This window comes from Phoca vitulina, unplaced genomic scaffold (assembly GCF_004348235.1).
Source record: "Phoca vitulina isolate PV1807 unplaced genomic scaffold, GSC_HSeal_1.0 scaffold3, whole genome shotgun sequence".
Lineage (NCBI taxonomy): Eukaryota > Metazoa > Chordata > Mammalia > Carnivora > Phocidae > Phoca > Phoca vitulina.
Window position 1 is genome coordinate 29046858 of NW_022589706.1, and position 16396 is coordinate 29063253.

The following is a 16396-nucleotide window of genomic DNA, read 5'->3' on the forward strand; positions in this document are numbered from 1 at the left end:
ACCCAGTGCAGAGCCCAACACAGGGCTTGAACTCAGAACCCTGAGATCAAGACCTGAGCTGAGATCAAGAGTCAGACACTCAACCGACTGAGTCATCCAGGCGCCCCAAGAGATTTTTCATCTTATCAACGCATATTTTATTGAGCAAAGAGATATGAAAGACAAAAACAAAAAAATGAATGACACTGGATCCCAGTGCTCAGAATCTTCCCATCTAGTAAATTAAACAAAACATTGTGTAAATAACTGTGACCCACTTCAAGTTAAAAACAATAAAAAATAAAATCAGAAAATGTTACCAAAGAGATTCAGGTACGGTATTAAGGGAGTTCAACATATAGAAAAGATTACTTCTAAACATAGCACAGTCATTAAGAACATAAACATGAGAGTCACAAAGACCCAGGTTCGAGTCTTAATGATACCCCTCCCTAGCTGTGTGAAATTAGACAAGTTATTTAACCTCCCTGAGCCTCATTTACAAAATCTTTAAAATGGGACAATAATATCTACCTCTCAGAACTGATACAGGATTAAGGAAAATAAAATCTTAAAACCCTTACTACAGTTCCTAGCACACTCTCAAGTTAACTTGAGTGGCTTCCAGTTCCCAGACCTACTTGTTCTCCGTCCCCCGTGTCTAGTTCTTTCTCTTACCAATGCCCCTTAACCTGTCCAATGCCCTGCCAGATCCTATTATCAAATCTTATGTATGTATGTATGTATTTATAGAGAGGGCAGAGGCAAGAGGGAGAGAGAGAATCCCAAGCAGGCTCCATGCCCAGCGTGGAGCCTGACATAGGGCTCGATCTTACAACCCAGAGATCATGACTTGAACCAAAATCAAGAGCCAGATGCTTAATTGCCTGAGCCACCAGGCACTCCTATCAACCCTCCTTTAAAGATGAGGAAATAGAGTTTGAGAATGCGGAACATGCGCAATGTCATATAGTTAGTAAACAGACCACCATGTCCACCTCCAGACTCCTAGGCCTTTGGGTACATGGTTATTGCTTTGTGTAATCTCTTCTATTATTTTAAAAGCAATTAAAAGGCAAGTAGAGCATTTTATTATGCAAATTTTAAAAGGTACCCTCTCTAGGCAGGCCCAGACCCAAGAGCACACAGTTTGTGAGTAATGTGGCAGATGGTTATTAGTCCCCACCACTCACCATTCACACATTCCCTTGTGCAGTGAACAATCTGCACGACCTCACATGGTGGCCCTCCAGTCTCGTTTTCTCTTTTTCAGTCTACATTCCACACTGCCACCCAGGTGATTTTTGTAAAACTCCCATCTAATTATGAACTTTCTTCTACCTTAAAATTTTTATGGCTATATATTGCTTAGAAACCCCAAGCCTCTAGCATGGCACACATGTGACCCTCCTCACTCTGGCACCAATGCCTTTCAAATCTCAGAGCCAACTCTGCTCTCCACCATGTCCCACACCCCAGCCGCAGTAGAGTTCTCACTACTCCCGGAACATACCATGAGCTTCCATTCCTCTACACCTCGGCACGTGCTTTTCCTACTACTACCTCCAACTCCTCCCTGTCTTCTAACACCCACAAGATTTATCTCAGGGACAGCTCTTCCATGCAATAAAGACATTTCCTGATTCCTCAGCTGAAATGACTGCTCCTTCCTCAGCAAACCCAAGTCCCCACCACCTCGAAGGAGTCAGGAGGATATTGCATGGGCTTTGACGTTAGATGGGTCAGAGTCAGAATCCTAATTCAAACATTTTCTAGCTGAGTGAGTGTGGGCAAGTTACCTTCCTCCCTAAATTTCAATAATCCCTACCCCAAGAATTACTGGGAAAATCAAATGGCTCCATGCTGTCTTTCACACTTGCCCAGGCACTAAAGCCACCCTATGGGTAGAATGCATGAAATCTCAGTACATTCAATTGTATCATGTGAACTAAGAATTACTCTAGGAGGAGAAATTATGACTACATTACATGTATACAGGTTTTCAAGTATAAAAAATATATATGTTTTTACAATTATTGCTCGAAGTTTATCAACTAAATGCTTCAATCCTTTTTTTTCCATTTATTAATTTAACTTAACAAGTAGTCGCAGGTATTAGAAGTTTAAGAAAATATAATGGAAGAAAAAAACCCAAAGATTAGAGAATTCTATTTATAACTTATTTTGGAGGGAATGGGTCAGTAAGTATCATTACTGAATTTTCGTAATCAAAGACCTCATCTAAGAGCATCCCTCCCACGGCTTGTCACATGGTATAGGCTGAATAAATGTTATTTGAATCTGAATTTGAAACTCAAATTATGTTCCTTGAAAGCAAGGACATGGGATGCCTGGGTGGCTCAGTCGTTAAGCGTCTGCCTTCGGCTCAGGTCATGATCCCAGGGTCCTGGGATCGAGCCCCGCATCGGGCTCCCTGCTCCGCGGGAAGCCTGCTTCTCCCTCTCCCACTCCCTCTGCTTGTGCTCTCTCTCTCTCTCTCTCTCTGACAAATAAATAAAATCTTTAAAAAAAAAAAAAAAAAAGAAAGCAAGGACATATCAGTCATCTCTGAATAAGGAGCTCCTAGCACAGTGGTTGGTGCATAGTAGTTGCACACCAAATGTTGATTTAATAAATGAACTTAAAATTGAGAAAGTATGCAAAGGGCTAGAAAACATTCTGCATCTCCAATTAATTTAGATTGCAATTTACTCCAATAAATTCTAGTCCAAAGTCTTTGAAATGCTCCTCCCTTTGTACCCATCACCTCATTCGAGAAATTTAAGTTTCTCAGGAGGGAGAAATATGTAGGTGGAATCCTTCCTTCGGACAGAAATATTGATGAAGACAACAAAGCGGGAGGAACGTGGCACCTGCACTCTTGGTAGTATAACAAAGGGACCAAAGAAGACACAGTGCTTTATGCACCATACCCGTCAGACAGTGACACTGAGGGTTCTGAATACCCACCTAGTCCCACGAGCCTCCTATTCAGAACATGTCTGGTTACAGTAAGCGCTGTACGGATTATAGAAGGTGAATCCTAGTCTATTCTCTGTTTGCAGATGGAAAATTCACACTCTGTATTTCACATTTGTATTCTCCTTTGTAACGGAAAGCCACGATGTCCTCAAATTAAACAAAAAGCTAAGATCCGATTGTTTTACTTTCACTAAAAATGATATTGTAGATAAATATTTGTTAGCATGGGGATTCATTATTTATTGTTAAGTGGAAAAAGACAGGATACCGAACAGTTTGAAGAACAGAATCCTCTTTCAGTACTGACATAAAAAGAAACGTATGCACATGTTCAGTAGAACAGTAAAAGAGAAGCTATTTTTTACTTCTTTTAAAATAATCCATGGCTAATTTTTCAAAAGGGCATCTATACTTTATAAGCATTACAGACTCAAGTGTCCAGAAATCTACCTTAAATAATTAAATAAAATGCAAATGCAATTAAGAAAAAATAAAATTAGAGGATGCAAAGATGCTGAAAAGAAGTGTGGAGGTTCTTTCGGGTGCTGGCTTTTTCCTAAAATTGTGCTTGCCTCGCCCCTAAAGAAATCACTGATACATTTAAGTACCCATTCCAGTTTTCAAAGTACGGTCAGACACATTCCCCTATGACTTTTCTAACTGTCAGAAAGGACGTCCTTCCTTCTCCCCTGCCCTGCCTCTTCCTTAATGTTGCCTTCCACCTAACCAGTTCCTTCAGGACTGGATTTATACAGAGTGTACTTAGGCATTATAACCTTCTTTTTTTCTTTCTTTTTTTTAACCTAAAGGTAAATTATGCACAGCCTTCTGTGCGTATAAATATTCACCTATACCATCAGTTTTAGGAAGCAGGGATCTTTTTGCCCTGGTCCCTCTGGTAACACAAGGGTTGTCTTTAGCTTATTATTGTGACCAGAGTTCCTACAGATGTCTTGCCTCTACAAAATGGAAATACAACTTTTACAACAATGACACAAAGGGAGTATTTTGGTACAAGGGAAGGAAAATACCTCACCAGAGACTATATTAAATTTTAAAGAGATGCTAAATTATTTGAAAGACAGTTTCAGTAGCTTACCTTCTGGAGGGCTAAGTTATATTTCCAATCTAAACATCAAATATCTGGATCCTGAAGCCCACAGAATTAATCTTTTGCCCTTTTCATTCCACTTCTGTGGATAGACTGATGACTTCCAACATAATCCTCTTTCAAATACCGTTCCAAGAAGGAATAATAACTATACCACATAGGATTTCCTTTATGTTAAGGTTAATATGTGAATATAAAATTCAACTAAATAAATTGCTATCATTTTTTAAAATGCCACTGACAATAACATTTCACTACTGCAAATATTTCACTGTAACATTAAAAAATTTTTGGAGAAAATTTACAAAGTCCTTGCTTTCAATGAATTTATATTGACAGCCCTCAGAAATTATATTTGTAGTGTGTGTATACTCTTTGTAATAAATCTTTCAGTACAAATATTTTATATAACCTAAAAAAGCTTCATAATTCATGACCCTTACCTAATTATAAGTATTATATAATAATACACAATTTAATTATAAGCAAATTTATAGTGTGTACAATATAACAATGAAATCTGATCTTACTATTTAATACTTCTATGGAACTTCTAGAGCAGAGTTGTCTTCTGCCTTGTTTTGTTTTAGACACATTTTAACTAGCTTATTTGTACGGTCAGAAACGTAGAGGAACCGTAAGACAAAAGGCATACAAAGTTTAGGAAACTCCCTAGGAATTTTATGGACAAATGGTTCCTATTGTCAATGATATTGTTTCTGGAACATGCCAGAAAAAACGATTTGTGTGTGTGTGTATGTGTGTGTGAATGTACATGTGTATGTTTTGTTTTGCTTACATTCTTATGGGCCATTCATACTTCCACGTAAATTCAGCAATAAAGCAGATTGACTTTATTATCTTCAAGGCCCATTTTTACCCTTTCAAAAAGATCAGGGAATAAAACTGAACTTTATGGACCCAAGCAATTTTTTCTAAAAGATAGCAAAACCATTCACACAATGTCTTAATTAGACTATCTCAGAGTACCAACAAAAAGCTATAAAACAATAAAACTGACAGACACATCCATTCTTCTAAGACCAAGCTACATGAGGGACATATTGAACAAATGATTACACATTTTGTTTTCCTTTCCAGACAAGAAAAGAGCCAAATGGGATTTCATTCTTATTCTAAAAATTCAGAACCAAAGAGCCTATCTAAAAGTCTAAAACACTTGAAGCTCAGAAAACTGGACTCACTTTTCTGGCACACCCTAGTAAATGCTTTACCTTTATAATTTAATTTGTCTACTGCACACCTGATAAAAGGTTTATCACAACCTTGAGGACTCAGTTTATGAAACCCAAAAGACTTGGCACAATGCAGACAGTCTTTTACTTACTTATTTTTTTTTTTTTTTAAAAAGAAGGTCTCTCGAGTTCCTTTCCATTTTTCAAATCCGTAAGAGCATATAAAACTTACAAAGCCAGGAAAGAATAAAAGTAGAAAAGCCACAGACCCACACTGTTAACTTTCTGAGAGAAGTATAACAAGAATTTTTTTTAAAAAAGCAAGTTAGAAAATTACTTACTTTTTTCCCAGGTCTTTGGTACAGAGCTCAGAAGGCAAATTTCCCTTTTCCCACAAAGTCTTGTTAGTTAATAGCAATCACTCAATGAGGTCAAGCAGCCCAAATATCTAAAAATTGTGCAGAGACAAAAAGTTAAAATTCAAAGTCAGCTCAGAAATTAAAAATCAAGACACCCCCTTGCTATTCAGGGTCTCTCTGCATAATTAGAATACACATTTCATTGGAATATCTAAATGATGAGCCATGTTAGTTACTTTTCTTTCAGAACAATACTAACAAGGCCTGCTAAATCAAGATGCTATTTTGATCCGTTGTCTTATTAAAACCACTAAAGGGGGATCCAGCAAAGGCTTCTTGGCAACCATTCACGGTAAAACTGTCCTTCTCGGGGAGTCATAAAAAATAACCGAGGGAGGATCCGGGCTTCTAATTATACTGTGACTTGGGAGGGAAGGTCTCCCGAAGTCACACTTGCCTGCTCCACCTTCCAAAGACAAGCTCATCTCACAAGCACAGAAATGGTTGTAAGTAGAAATGCACAGTAACAACCTAAAGAAAATCACCAACAACTTGTAAGCACCCTTCTCGTGGTTTCATTTAAGCACACTTCACTTTTGCAGGTGGGAATGAGGAGTTGTTTTTTCTAATCAAAGAGAAAATCCGAAAATTCTATACGATAACATCCTCATTTGAAACCAAAGTTTCTTCCCCAACAATCTCACAAATGAATACATAGGTAATAACTCATGAGATGACAAAGTTTGACTAGGTAAAACGGATGCCACAGGTAAACCATAACTAAAGTCAGCACGCCGCCACCCCCGCCGCCCCCAAGCTCTTCCATGCTGGGCCTTATGCTAGATGTAATTCTAAGCACAATAAACTCATTTAAAAGCCACAAGAGATTGAGAAATAGGTCAATTAGAAGGAGGCAGGAAGCAATGTTACAGGAGGCGGTCATAACTGAAAAACAGAATCCCACAAACATTGATAGGCATCACTCATTATTATTAGTATTGTCACTGTGACCGCCAACACTTAACACGATGCTCACTCGTATGCCAGATTCTTCTCGGAAGCATTCTACACGTATTCACTCTATTAGGGATAGAGAAAAGAACATCCCCTCGACGTCACTGTCTTACCACTCGGTACAATCAGTTCTGCTATAACGTTTGTGTTTGTTCCAAGACTGCTATGCAATCTCACATTTGTTGATGCGTGATTTCATTGCAGGAAACCCTAGATAATAGCAGAAGACTGCACCCAGGCAGAACGCAGCTGCGTAAAGATACATAGGATGTGCAAAGCCCATGCCTCCAACATCTACGGGCGACCCCAGTGTCCACCAGTGCTATGAGCTACACCCATCCACACAGGGTGCCCCGACTTCCCTTCTGATTTCAGGGAGCCCTCCTTCCACCACTTCAAATAACTCACAACCCGCAACCTTTGGAAGGCCTCAGTCTGCAAGAAAACATCAGGATTTTGTCAAGGTAAAGTGTCATATTGATTGTACTATTTATTTCTTAACCACCTAATATCTGTAAAATTGTGCTACAATTTTTATTCAGTTCCTACCTTATTTTTTTAATGTGTCACTGATAAAGCTTTTTGAGTGTTATGCCCTGACCCTATTTTTCCCATAAGTGCTGTGGGTTTTACTGCATGATTTTGCATAGCACAGTGGGTCTTAGAAACACCTGTCTCGGATTTTAGCAGAACTGACTATACGGTAACTAGTGTTCATAAAGATGCTTGTGATTTGAACCAGAAGGGGGTAAATTGTGATTTTTATAGCTTTTCATTATGTTAAAGAGGATAGCAATGTATGTAATACAATTTTAGAAAGATTCTCATTCACAATGTTTATAATTATCAAGTGTAGACACTTAAGGGACAGTTGGAGTTACGTGAAAATTTTATTTATGAGAAGTTCCCTAATGGTGTTAGATGAATAAGGCTACCACACCATTCTGCACAGATCAGGATGATGGCGTTATAAAGACAGATCCTGGCAGGCAAGAGGGCTTAACTGTAATTACTGGAAATGACAAACTGAACTGAATTACTTTTCACCCCTTGAAACCAGTAAATTGAAAAAAGACTCTGAATTTATCCTTTAAAAAGTCCAAGATATACACAAAAAGTATGGATATGTATGTACAAAGAAGTTTTCCTATGATAAGTAATATGACTTCAAGCAATTTTAAAAATATAAATGCCCAACAATGGGTAAACAGTTTTTTCTAAATCCGTAAATCATTTCATAAAATAGGAAAACGTTTCTAAGCAGTGTTCACTGGCAATGCAGACTATAAAACAGGATGTTCAGTATAGTCCCAATTTTGTTTAAAAGTATCTGTAGCTAGAAAAAAGGGGGGAAAAAAGTCAACATTTGTATAGCTGCTAATTAGAGGTAATGAAATTAGAGTAAAATAATTTTTAGTTTCTTTGCATTTCCTTGTGGTACCCAAATTTCTCACAATAACCACATCTCTTTTACAATTACAAATAACAATATGCTAAGGAGCATCTGGGTGGCTCGGTCATTAAGCATCTGACTTCGGCTCAGGTCATGATCTTGAGGTCCTGGGATCCAGCCCAGCATCAGGCTCCCTGCTCAGCGGGGAGTCTGCTTGTCCCTCTCCCTCTCTTTCTGCCTCTCCCCCTGCTCGTGCTGACTCTCTCTCAAATAAATAAACAAAATCTTTTTAAAAAAACCACACAAATAACAATATGCTATATAAAAATAGAACTAAGGCATTTGATGGGAAAAAACCTCTTTTTATCCCCACTTTAAGTTCACATGTAAATCCAGCCAATGAAGGCCAGACCAAGAACAAGGACACCAGAAGCTTCCTTCATAAGCATTAACAGACCCAGTCTCATAACTGAACCCTTCAAAGTATTTTCTATCTCACAACTCAAGGCAAACACAGTCCCAACAGGGACATTCAAAGTATATAAATCCATTACAGAGGCCAAAATATAATTTGCTTTTACTGGCTAAAACTGTCATGTATTTAGTAAAATCCAGATGAAAGAAAATTTTTTTCAGTTATATAATTGTATATAAGCCGTCTTAATATCTGAAAGAAATTTCATTCTGAATGAAGAAATTGTGTTCTGGATAAAGCGCCTTTCAAACAAGATCAAGATTAAAGAAATACAAGGGGCAGTGGACTTGGGCATAGGAATAACCGCTCCACTTGGTGAGTTTTAAATAGAAAGTACCAAGAGACAGAGGCTGATCTTTATGAGTTCCAAAAGCACTCAGTTATATTAAGATCTTCCCAATAACAATGAAACTTGACTTTGAAAATTGTCCATTTGCCAAAAATGGTGACTCCTTAGTCGTGAGGGCACTTAGTTTGATCCCATACATGGATATCACAAAAGAACTGAATGGTGAGGGTACTCAGGAGTCAAAGGACAATTTGGGACAATGTGGCCACAACACACCTGAGTTCACTCACCTATGCTCGGCTAGCAGCACATTTAAATAATGTGTTCCTTTCCATTTTCAGTTTAACCTTCCTGGTGTAATGCACAGCCAGGAACCCACGAGAACAGTTGCTTTAATATGATGACTCTGCATTCTCAAGAACGTACTGAGAATTCAAAGTCGGTGGTTGTGGGTGTGGGTGTGCGCTTCTGTTTCATGAAACTATAAAGCATCTGTAACATTCAGCATACACATTGGAATAAAAACCATATTCCTGCTGGACAAAGTATACATGTAGTAGTCTTTATATTTTTGTTTTGTTTTCTTCCACTTCCACAAATGCTGACTTTGATGAAAACCAAACAAAAACAAAACCCTTATGTTTCAAATTTGCTTTGATATTTTTAAGCATTTTCATAGGTTCCCTATCAAATGGAAACGAAAGCTACTGGCTTCATGTTTTGTTTTAAAGAATAGAAAAGGCAAAATGAACATTTAAATTCGTTATTATGTATGGAAAAAGATCACAGAGGACATACTGAGTTCCAAAAAATCAGGCGATTCAAGATACCTCTCAGAGGCTCTATCATCGTATCAAATGCATGCTGATTACTTTGGAAAATAACAGAAATTCTTGGCTTCTGAGTCTCACAAGTTGCTGCCTAAAATGCTGCACATATGCATCTCTAATAATTTGCAACCAGATATTATAATCAGTACATCAAGTCAGATATTATATTCAATTGTGAATATTCAAAATAAAAAGTATGAATTTTAATTTTTAAAGGCCATGCTGAAATATACATCCATCTCGGCATACCACATGCTGACCCTGAAAATACAGAGCACTTAGGAACTCTCAGGATGGAAACTATATTTCTTAAATTGCTCTAAGAATTAGCACATGTATAGCTCAGGGGAATATGCTCTCTTAGCATTACTGGATATAAAAAAGGGGCAACCGATTTTCAGAGTCTACCTAGAAAAAAAGCAGGAATTATTTCCTGGGGCTCTCTAGCCACTCCCTGGGCAGAATTCCAACATAATTTAAATTGGTCTTTGGCACCGTTTCACTTCCCTTTTTGCCTCCCTGTTCTACCTCCAGTCCAAAGCCAGAGGACCTTCACTTTTGATGGCCTCTTCCTCTCAACTGGTTCTTTCCTTCCAACTTCTAAACAACCAGTGGCTCCAAGGGAATAGTTTAGCAGAAATTGGAGGATGGGAGAGCTTAAACAAATGACGGTTGACGTTTAACTTTCTCTAGATCATACGTATTTTTAAAGAAAAGCCTGAGCACCCAGATCTTGGCTTCTAAATACCTTAGTTCATTACAGAAACAGTTGGGTCCAGGCCTGGGGCAAGGACAGCATAAATTTGCCTAGAATATCTTACTTTGCCAGAAACTAAGGAAATGCTCAAATATTAACGCAGACATGACAAAAGGACACGGCTCCCACTGGCCAAATGTGAGACAGTTTGAACAAGAGCAAAAAAAAAAGAATGATATGGATGAATTAGAACATACTGAATAAAACAAAGGAACCATAAATCCAGAGACATTCATGAAATAGGGGATAGCAGGAAGCTCTTCTTTATGAAGAATGCCAGCTAATAAAATACCAAAGGAATAGCAGAAATAGAAAATCCCACTTTGCAACCACCCAGGCAATAATTGATTCAGTCAAGGATCATTAATGGATGCTAAAACCATTAGGGAAAGGGTTTTGTGGATCAGGATACTCACACAGTCTCAGAGCATCACCCCACAGATTATCACTTGCCTAGGGGAAAGGGTGTCTTTATAATGGATAATTCTGGCAGACCACTTTACCCAAGTGATAGTTAGCATAATCAATTATGAGACAATTGAATGTCATGTGTCTCCACAATCACTGTGTCATATGTTTGTCAAAATGCTTAATCTGTACCTAATCATAAAGTAACAATCAAACAAATCCAGATTGTGGGACTTTCCGCTAGACAACTGTCTTGAAATCTTCCAAGATATCAGTGCCATGAATGATAAAAAAAAAAACAAAAATGGGGTGACTGCTCTAGATTAAAGGAAACTAAAGATACAAAATTCAATGAATGATTGTTGAGGATTCTTAGATGAGGAAAGGAATAGTTATAAAAAACATTATTGGAATAACTGGGGAAAGTTAAATAAGTATTCAAATATTATCTATATATTAGATAATATTTCTTAGTGATGGGTTATGTGGAAGAGTATTCTTGTACTTGGTAGATATGTGTTAAAGTATTTGGAACAAAAAGTTTATGATCTCTATAACTCAAATGGTTCAGTAAAAATTATTTAAAGTGTGTGCATGTGTAGAGAGCCAGCCAGACAAGACACAGAGACAGAGATAAAGCAAATCTGGCAAAATGTTAGCATTTTATATGGCAGGCTAGCTGTGATCTATAAAAACCAGTAACCATGATTACTTGCGGGCTGCTAGATCTACTCTGTATAAAGACAGATCATAAATGACTTGAAAGGAAACAGACACAGATAGGTATATAGTCCACTGGTGTCACAGCATTTAGCCTGTATTTCAAGAAACTTTTTCCAATTCATTTCTCTTCTGTAGCAATTGATTAATGATCACTAGTTGGGACGAAGGAGATTGAAAAAGAAAAATAAACTCAAGGAAGAGGATAAACATGAGCAACTGTTCTGTTCTCCTCCACTAACTGTGAAGAAGAGGTAGGTCTCAAGGTTTTAAAATTCTGCCTTGTGGGGAGCCTGGGTGGCTCAGTCATTAAGCGTCTGCCTCTGGCTCAGGTCATGATCCCAGGGTCCTGGGATCGAGCCCCTCCTCGGGCTCCCTGCTCGGCGGGAAGCCTGCTTCTCCCTCTCCTGCTCCCCCTGCTTGTATTCCTGCTCTGTCTCTCTCTGTCAAATAAATAAAATCTTTAAAAAAAATAAATAAAATAAATAAAATTCTGCCTTGTTTCCCTTCCTGGTGAGAAAGGCTGTGTGCGTGTGGCCATTTCCACTGAGCCAGAAAGAGTCCCTCTGCAAGCTTCCTACTGAGCAAACCCTGAGGCGGGAAGGCTGAGCAGCTCAAGTCATCCCCAGCCCTGGTCAAGCCTACGACAGGTCGTGAGAGCGACAAGCCAGGGAGGCAAACAAACATGTATCCCAGAAGCACAGCTCTCTGCAGCTGCCCCAAGTTTAATGGGTTTGAAACAGAACTCTCCCCACCAAATGTGACCCCTCGTTTCTATGACCCCTTTTCTTAGTCTGTCCAGTCTCAAAATCGTAGCTTCGTCTTTCACTTTGGTTCCCATGGCCCATCCTTCATACCCGCTCCTGCTCGTTCGCATCCTCAAGACCACGTTGGCCACAGTTTCTCAGATTCCAGGCGAACGGCCTCTCTTTCCCCTGTTCTTCCTCAAAATTTCTGTCTATGGTACTCACTTGGCACTTTTTTAATATCTTTCTCATACAGTATCAATTCCACACCCACTGTAGGTAAGTGCTTTGCTATGCTATCTCATTTAAAAAATCACTGTAAGTCTGTGAAATATTCTTTTATCCCAACGTTACAGAAGAACGGATGTTCAGGGGAGACAATCTGTCCAAGATCACAGTTGTAATGCTGACATTCAGACCTGGCCTTCTGGTTCTACCCTAACACCAAGGGGCTTCATATTGTTAGTTACAGCTTTAAACACCATCCCCTGGCCTTAAATCAAGCAGATGATCCTCAAAGGAAAGGACCCATTTCATCCAACTTTGTGCTCTCTCTAGAGCCTAGCAATACTCATAACTCATGTTCACGGGTTTATATTTCAAGCCTCAGCTCAGAGACTATTTTTCTTGGTGACTTCCACCCCTGCAGAAGCAACCACTCAATCCTCCTTGCCCTCCATATGCTTCTGCAGGATATGCAAGCCTTACCTGCAGGGTCCGGGACTGCTACGTGTGGACCCAGAACACAGGAAGCCCTTCACGAATGTTCACTGAATGAAATGTTTATGTGTGAGACAGGTTTCTTGACAGGGTTGCTATGGCTTACTAAAAAAAAAAAAAAAGAGAGAGAGAGAGACCTCATTTTTAGCTTTAGCACATATGAGGCGAATTATTTTAAGAAAACATGACAGAGGGGAAATGGAGAAGAACAGAGAGCACAGGTCTTGGCTCTTTGAGCCATATCCACTTCACTTGCTGCCCTGAGTATACCGTGTTATAGAGCTTCCAAATTTTAATGTATATGTAATATCGCTCAATACAAATTATGATTCTGGGGTAGAGCCCAAGATTCTGCATTAGCAAGCTCCCAAGAGATGTCGAGGACGCTGAATCTAAGGACCACACATTTGAGTAGCAAAAAGTTCTAGACAGTATAGTGAAAGTCTGCCCGTTTAGAGAGATGTAACACGTAGATTGAAATAGCGAGACATAAATTCACAGAGTGTTAATGCTAGTTATCTCTGCGTTTCTCCTTTCCACTTTTCTATAATTTCCAAGAATTTTATCATGATTCTTGCTGATGGCAATAAAATTTTAAATCCTATATATACAATTGCACTTAAAAACTGTACATTTGGACATTTCCACTCTGCACGGCTACATCTTTATTTAAGCAACAAATAAAAGGACTAGACTGGGGAGAGAACAGGTTGGTGAATTAGCAATTCCCTATCTCCTCATTTAAACACTTAGATTAACATAAAACAGCAATTATCCTTAACAATCACCACAAGCATTGTTTTTCTCAGGTTCCTTTCCCTTAAAAGAGAAAGAATCCATTCAGTTGGAAGACAACAAAAGGCAACCCAAATTAAGGACAGAAGGAAAAACAAGCAGGCACTACATACTGGATCTTTTCCAAGTGGGTCAATGGAACCGCATCAAAGTCCAAACAGAGGTGGAAATACGGTTCCCCTAGAAGAGGCAGGGTGGGCTGGGTTCCACTACAAGGCTAAATGGAATCATTTAACGTGGCACTCACCATGCACCTGCCAGTGAGGTGGAAAGAAATGATTCCCAGAGGAGCCCCACTTCCACAGTGTAACAAGGAGATGTCATTAGGAAAAGGCAATGAGAGGGTGCCCCTTTGGAGGAGAACCTTGCTCAATACCCATCTCCTTCTCTTGCATAAGAGTCTCAGTGCTGGCCAGGGTATATTCTGTGAGTTGGAGAAGTGTAGCCGGGGGGAGGGGGAATTTTGCACACCCACCGCAGGACTTAGAACAATTCAGACACTTGCCCAGCCACAGGGGTCTGTGAATCAGGGTGGGCCAAAACCAAAGAAGGAGGCTCTGTGCCCCAGCACTCACAAGGTTCTGCTTCCTCTGCTTTCCAAATCTCTTCCAACTTCCAGGGAAGACTTTCCCGTCGCAAGCTTCAGGCACTCATACCACAATTCCACCCGCAGTCCTGACGGACTTCTTGCCTTCCAGAAATATTGTGAAACTACTGTGAAATTACCCACCGGGATTGGAACCGAGTATCCAAAAAGCTTATCGAGACAACGGAACCAAAAATCACTTCTGCGTGTCTACACAGAACATTCGGGATGTCTTTTCACATGGGGGAAGTTTCGACACTGGGCTCACCCGAAATCAATGTGTCACTGTATCTCTACTGAATTCTATGAGTCTAGTGCTGGTCTACTCAAGGCCAGTAGGCAGATGCGGAGTTATTTAAAAATGCGATCACTTGAAATTTCAAAACTAACATCAAAGTCATCATCTTGATGGGGGGAATCTGAATCTATTTGGATTTAACATTTATTTATTGATATTCAGTAAGGCAGTTTCCTTATTTCTTGGAGATGCATGCTCAAATATTTTGGGGTAAAATGTCATGATATCTAGAATTTATTTTTAAATGGTCCAGCAAAAGATAACCTATGAAAATTTATACTGATGAAGTACATAGGGAAGAATGTTAATAATTATTAAAGTTAGGGGCATCTGGGTGGCTCAGCCATTAAGCGTCTGCCTTCGGCTCAGGTCATGATCCCAGGGTCCTGGGATCCAGCCCAGCATCTGGCTTCCTGCTCAGCGGGGAGCCTGCTTCTCCCTCTCCTCCCCACATGTGTGCTCTCTGTCACTCTCTCTCTCAAATAAATAAAATCTTTAAAAAAAATTATTATTATTATTAAAATTAGATGGAGATTCTATGGATGTTCACTGTGGTATTCATTCTACTTTTTTCTATATTTGAAAACTTTTAAAAGTTTAAATTTCTCTTAGTCCATAATGAGCACAGGGTACTATATAAGACTGATGAATCACTGACCTCTACCTCAAAAACCAATAAGACATTATATGTTAATTAATTGAATTTAAATTTAAAAAATGAAAAATAAATTGATATCGGTCAAAAACATTTATCTTACAGTTTTATCTCCCTTGTCCTATTATTGTCCTACCATCTTACACTATGGTCCATCTACAGTAAATAATTTTCTTTCCTCCAGAAGACATTTTCCCAAGCCTTCCCACTCTCCGTACCTTTATGTATTACAGTCTCTCAACCTGGCATTTTCTCTCGATGGTCACTGTGCCTCTGGTTAGAGCAGACTTAATCCTTTTAGGTCAATCTCAAATGCTGCCTTCCCCAAGAAGACGTTCCTATCCACCTCCCCCCGCGCCCCACAACTTTACGCATCATCCTTTTCTGACTCATCACACTTAGCACAGTCCATCCCCCGTGGTCAAACGTGAAGCTGACATTGACCGACAGCTCCCTATGTTAGGCCCTGCTCTACACACTCTCACGTGCATTCTTTCACTTACTCATTCTATTCCTACCCCAGTGAGGCAGGAACTGCTACTGCCCCCTTCTCACGGGTGAGAAAACAGGCTTTGAGAGGCTGGGTGACTTGTCCAAGTCACAAGGGTAGTAACAGGCAGTGCTGGGCTTCATCCAAACGTAGCCCTCTCTGCTTCCAAACTCTCCAACACCAAGGTGAATGTCATTTGCACAGTGTGTTGGATCCTTCCCTGCCACACTGTAACAACTTAAAGGCAGACAGAGCATGTGATGTGTTTATTCACTCAACAGACAAAACTAATGGAAAATCACTAACTGTCCAAAACAGTGATGGGACACGGCGGGGAGTAAAAAAGGACAGTTTTTGATCCAGGTATAAACTACGAAAATCTGAACACATTATGGACTTTGGTTTCATCACTATTGGTTAATTCATTGTAACAAATGTACCATATTAATATAAGATGTTAATAATGGGCAAATGGGGTGGGGGGGGTACTATCTTCTCCATTTTTCTGTAAATCTAAAAATGGTCTAAAAAATAAAGTCTATTTTAAAAAAGGAAAAAAAGAGAATGACCATGAGGTTGGTTTTCTGGATTGG

The 16396-nt window shown here is 39.3% G+C and overlaps 1 protein-coding gene across 14 annotated transcripts in view; it reads right to left on the reverse strand.

Moving 5' to 3' along the window:
* Positions 1 to 16396, reverse strand: part of APBB2 (amyloid beta precursor protein binding family B member 2) — a 355537-nt gene that overhangs the window by 247242 nt on the left and 91899 nt on the right. For 12 of the 14 annotated variants that reach the window (XM_032400246.1, XM_032400253.1, XM_032400244.1 and 9 more), the window contains one exon: positions 5610 to 5716. The exons of 1 other annotated variant lie outside the window; for it this stretch is intronic. The gene's annotated coding sequence lies outside the window, so the exon portion shown is untranslated. Of the gene's footprint in view, positions 1 to 5609; positions 5717 to 12967; positions 13085 to 16396 lie in introns of all 14 variants that reach the window. One more of the 14 variants, XM_032400240.1, reaches the window with a different exon arrangement.